This window comes from Octopus sinensis, linkage group LG18 (assembly GCF_006345805.1).
Source record: "Octopus sinensis linkage group LG18, ASM634580v1, whole genome shotgun sequence".
Lineage (NCBI taxonomy): Eukaryota > Metazoa > Mollusca > Cephalopoda > Octopoda > Octopodidae > Octopus > Octopus sinensis.
Window position 1 is genome coordinate 4,340,069 of NC_043014.1, and position 6,464 is coordinate 4,346,532.

The following is a 6,464-nucleotide window of genomic DNA, read 5'->3' on the forward strand; positions in this document are numbered from 1 at the left end:
AGTAATATGAAAGCACGAAATGCAAATTGACAAATGAATATATGGAAACATTCAACATGGCGTTTCCAGTGAACAGTATTAGCGCTCAGTATTAGGCATAAGCAATTTTTGGGTTCGTTAAAATGTGCTAATGGCATATTTCAAACTCTAAAGGCAAATTCTGTGCAGAAAGCGGCAAAAACAGCATATCAGTCCAGTGCTGCTCCCTATCGGGTTCCAGTTCAGCCGTTATCAAAAGAAAATACCGAAGAGGGGAATATCTGGACAAACTTAAAGCCATAGCTTTAACTTAAACATAGTCAACAACAACGAGTAAGTGACGCCATTAGAGCGCCAGGCTGGAGTCTGTCGTGAGTTACCTACCTTCGGTATTTCTCTTTGATAAATACTTCGCTAGAGGAGTTGACCTCAACCTTGTGCCCCAACAGAAACTGCGGTCGCACGTACGAGCCCGCATTTTCCCCGCATACTTGTGTGTATGTTAGTGTGTGTGTGTGTGTGTGCATGTGTCCATGTGTGTGTATGTGTGTGTGTGTGTCTCAGCGTGTGTGTGTGTCAGTTTGTGTGAGTCACAGTGTGTGGGTCAGTGTGTGTGTGTGTGTATGTCAGTGTGTGTGTTTGTGTGTGTGTCAGTGTGTGTGTGTGTGTGTGTATGTCAGTGTGTGTGTTTGTGTCAGTGTATGTGTGTGTGTGTGAGTGTGTGTGTGTCAGTGTCTGTGTGTGTGTGTGTCAGTGTGTATGTGTGTTTGTATTTGTGTGTCTGTGTATCGGTGTGTGTGTGTGTGTGCGTGTGTGTGTGTGTCAGTGTGTGTGTGTGTGTTGGTGTTTGTGTCAGTGTGTGTGTGTGTGTGTTTGTGTGTGTGCGTGTGTGTGTCTGTGTGTCAGTGTGTGTGTGTGTGTGTGTTGGTGTTTGTGTCAGTGTGTGCTTGTGTGTGTGTGTGTGTGTGTGTCAGTGTGTGTCAGTGTGTGTGTGTCTTTGTGTCTGTGTATTTGTTGATTGAACGAAATACTTCCCACACTGAATATTAAAACAGTTTCCCAAGAATAAACAAATAAAATTAAATAACAACATTAGTAAATAAATATATCATAATATATCCAGAAACAGGAATCATTTCACTTTACACGAGTCTCTCATTCATCAAAATATTTTGCTAATTATTGTGTGACAATATCAAACCATCTCTTTCCAATAATTAAACCTGTCAGAAAAGTTCACGCCCACTTTTACAGTTCCACCAATCGCATTGGTTCATAAATTTACGATAAGATCTATGCCAGAGCTGGGTTGTTGTGCGCTCAATAAATACGTGGAATTCAGTTACAGGTCTTCAGCTTAAACCTCGCATCTCGATCTTTTGTTGAAGCCACACGAAGTATCACGTACGACCGACAACTGTCACCAGAATGGATTTCGCACAACTGTCCAGGAATATTTCGCAGCGTTATTCCATTTCTTCTCTCATAGCTTTTGGGGTTCTTCTCGTTCTGACGATCGTGATTCTTCATCAAGATTCAAGAATAGGAAAAATGGAAGAGAAATCAAAAACGGTAAGTCATGGATTTTGTGTTAATATATGTATGTCTTTATGTATTTATATATGCATGTATGTATGTATGCATTTACGTATGTATGTATTAATATGTGGATGTATGTACGTACGGATGGATGGATGGATGTAAGGATGTATGCATGAACCATATACATATGTTCCTATGGAGCACACACACACACATAAGATCACACACGTAATCACACACGAACACACAGGCGCACACACCTAAACATACATATATATACATATACATATATTCGTATATATAATATACATATATATGTATATATAAATATACATATATATGAATATATTAGCGCGTGAAAACATATAGATATATATATACAAACAAATATATGCGTGTGTATCTATCACTGTATCTCTCTGTCTATCTTTCTCTATATATATATCTATATATATATATATGTATATGTGTGTATTTGTGTGTGTATGTGTGTTTGTATATAAATATATTCTTTTACTCGTTTCAGTCATTTGACTGCGGCCATGCTAGAGCATAGCGTTTAGTAGAACAAAGTGACTTCAGGAATTATTCTTTGTAAGCCTATTGCTCATTCTATCGTTATCTCTACCCGAACCGCTATGTAACGGGGACGTAAATACACCGACATCAGTTGAGAATCGATAGTGGTGCGACAATAACAGACACATACATAAAACATAGATACATACAAACTATGTGTGCTATACACACAAACACACCCATACATCTATATATATATATATATACATATCATACATACATACACACATATATAGTTACGTATGTATGTACATACATATCTATCTATCAATCTATCTATCTATCTATCTATCTATCTATCTATCTATCTATCTATCTATCTATCTATCTATCTATCTATCTATCTATCTTTCTATCTATCTATCTATCTATCTATCTATCTATCTATCTATCTATATATCTATATATATATATATATATATATACATATACACACATCCCAAGTAAACACAAAGAAGGGTGGAATGGTACTCCTGTCCGATCGCTCTTTCACCAGACATAATCCTGGAGAGGGAAATAAGTGCGTAATGAAAAAAATCTAATGGTGGGGTTCTAGCATGGCCATGCCCTGTGGTTGCAACGTTTAGCCCTATTAATATTAGTGTTAAGTATTATATCTAGATGTACACTTACACACACGCACAGAAACAGACACATGCAAACACACACACACGCACACATAGGAATACGTACATATTTACACACATTTATCTATTTCTCTCCATCAGGAACGGAAGTGAGGCGAGTTTTTTTTAATCTTTTCTTTCCAACTTAAAATAAAACGTGCGAGTGCCAATGTAGATCGGTGAATTTCGTAATGTTTGACTGTAATTCACGTTGGTTTTTATATATGACGATATGTAAGAACGAATGTAAATACATACACACAGACACACGGACAAACACACGCACAAATAAACACAAACACACACACATACGCACTCACACAGACACACGTGCTCAATTGTACAGGAACAATCACATTATATAGTGTATGTCCACTCACATATATGTGTGCGTTTGTGTGTGTGTATGCGTATATGTAGATACGTATATTTGTGATATTTATGGTGTGTATGCTTAAGTATACGTGCATACGTATATATTAATGCATGTGTGTGTGTGTCTGTGTATGTGTATGTGTGGTTAGTGCAGCGGAGTCACGGTTGTAGGATCGCGGTTTCGATTCCCAGACTGGGTGTTGTGAGTGTTTATTGAGCAAAAACCCCTAAAGCTCAACCTAATCCGGCAGGAGGTGGAGGTGATCCCTGCTGCACTCTTTCGCCACAACTTTCTCCCTTTCTTCTCTTGGCCTGCTCGCTTAGCCAACGGGGTGGCGTCATTTAAAAGCCAAAACAATGCGAAGCGCATTGTGACCAGCGATGTGTAGCAACAACTGATTGCCTGGTCGGTCACTTTGATCACACAGATTTATATATATATATATATATATATGAAAAAACAAGTCAAAAATAGAAAATGCTAAAATAATTTTATAGTGAACATTTCAGTACCGGTTTCGGTCATTTTGAGACCTTTTCAACTGTAACGATTAAATAATTAAATTTAGAAAACTTAGAAGAAAAGTTTTTTTAAAAGAATATTTCTATAGTAGTGTTCAGATTTAAGTGGCATTCTGCCTTTCTCTGACTCCCTTGTTTGCACTTGATATATATATATATATAGATGTTTGTGTGTGTGTATGTATGTGTCAGTGTGTGTGTATATGTGTGTGTCAGTCTGTGTGTGTGTGTGTGTGTGTGTGTGTGTGTGTGTGTACTAGCAGTCATAACCGACATTTCTGGGGATTAAAATGGCGAAGTTGTTATATAATATATTCCAGTTATTTTGAAACAGGTGATATGGGGATGTGACATTGACAACGAAACATTTGTAGAGTAAATGCTGGGCTATTGATATGTATATATGTGTCTGTGTGTGTGTGTGGAGGCGCAGTGGCCCAGTGGTTAGGGCAGCAGACTCACGGTTGTAAGATCGTTGTTTCGATTCCAAGACTGGGCGTTGTGAGTGTTTATTGAGCAAAAACACGAGGCTCTCTTTCTTCTGTTGGCCTGCTCGCTTTGCCAGTGGGGTGGCGTCATTTGGAGGCTAAAACAATGCGAAGCGCATTGTGACCAGTGATGTGTAGCAACAACTGATAGCCTGGTCGATCACGATGATCACGGAGATATGTGTGTATATATATATGTAGATATATTTGTGTGTGTATATGTGTGTGTATGTTTGTGTGTGTGTCTGTGTACTAGAAGACATACCCGGCATTGCTGGGGATTGAAATGGCAAAATTCGTATATAATATATTCCAGTCATTTTGAAACAGGTGATATGGGAAAGTGCAACATTGACAACAAAACAGTTGTAGAGTAAATGCTGGGCTAATTGGACTAAGCAACATGCTATGCGTCCGTTTGGAGTGTTTCAGGCCCAAACCTGTCATGCAAAATTTGAGCTGGGGTTTGTGTGATTTTTGAACGCACCGTAAAGCTGTCAGTTGATATACTCTCCTTTGCAGCAGTGTGCGCTGTGTCTAACACGACCCATCATCGGAAATTTTGACTCCTCACGTCGGGTTTGATGTCCTACATCTCTCATAGAGCAAATTTGGAGGAACTGTGGTTGTTCATTCGCAGGTACTAGGGAACCAATGATGGGATAGGCTTGCCCTTGAACTTTGACGTCGGCGTAAATTCATGTTTATCTATCTTCTTAGATTTACCAAACGACGTCATTTGAAATGCAGAGTTGTATTCTCTGATATTGTTCAAGAATTCGTTTGACTGGATTGAAGCGCCTTCTAAAAGATTCCTAAGGGGTTGAGATGGTAGTGTTGGCAATGACACCTGTCCAAATATATTGTCATCTATTGCATTGTTTTAAGTTTTAAACGATAATAAATACCCTGAAGTTCTATGTATATGATGCTATTTCTATTTTTTCACAGAACCGTTTCATCTCCAAGAAATCTCTCGACGATAAACCAGATGACACACCAAGTAAGAACTAATTTTATAGCTAAACTATTTTACCCGTGAAACATTAACTAATGATTTATAATTCCACCAACTTTGAATTAATTCCACATTACTATCCATATGTCCACAATAATATATACTAAGACACTTGCCTGAATTTATTTCGAAATATGTTCTACTTTACAATAATTTCCTAAATAAATTGTTACTCTAATATACTATGATATTTATTGTATGTATGAGTACATATGCCGTTCTACGTCGAGAACTGTTTCTGCCCGGACGTCGCCCCCGAGGGTGCTCTTCGCCGAGTGTCCGAGGCGGCCGGTATGTTCACTGTGTGCGCAGAGCGAGCCCCGCCGGATTGCATGCGAAAAGCATGGAATGCCCTCTTTATCTGAGAATCAAATGCCCGAGCTGGTGCCTCGCTGCGTTTATATCTACAATTCAGCATTCTGTCCACTCTTGTGTTTCCAATCATTCGTGAATAGAGACCCGAAATAATGATGTTCCACTTTCCTACGCAGTGCGTATTTGTCAATCCTGCCTTGGGGTACGCGGCAGCCAACCAATTCAGTGCACGTTGTTGGTGACCATCAGACGAATCTGGTAGCAGCATGTCGTCTACAAATCACACTCCACCGATCACGTAGAGATTAATTGGTATACCTCTACCACAATGGCTGCGCATATTCAACCAGATCACAAAAAAGAATGTGAGAAGGGGCACTAACAATGCACACTTCACCTAAATGAAACCTTCACGTTGAAAACTCGACTTTTACATAAATACAATCATTTGAACATCCATATAAGTATTTTATGGCAACCAGTATTTGCCCATTAAAATCACCTTCCTGCTAAACCATCCACAACATGCCCCAGGGCACGTGATCGCGTGCCTTTCCGTGGTTTACAGCGTATAAACCTTGGAAACATTTCAACGTTTGCTAGAAGATCTCTCTTTGAACGTCTAAAAGTTCGGGGGTACTGCGTCCCGGACAGTAATCTTGGGCGCGACAATTTCCCTACTTATCGTTTCCTGACATCTAGTGTAGACTTATCTATAATTGGAACACACTCTTTGGTCTCTGTTTAAAAAAATTGTGATTGTCACCCCATATTACCATTGCCTCGGTGTTTTTTATCCAGATGTCCCATCCACCTAGCGTACATGGGTCACTCAGAGAATAACATCTATATTTAAGGTTTCCAAAATATCAACCCGAACGTGCTTTTCACCAGCAGCTTTATCACTTTTAAGTGAGTTTAGCTCAAATAAGCGTTCAACCGAAGAAGAACCTGCCGAAAAAATTAATACAATCACGAATCCATTTCGATGTCCAACTTCATTCAGGCGGGTCACTCTCA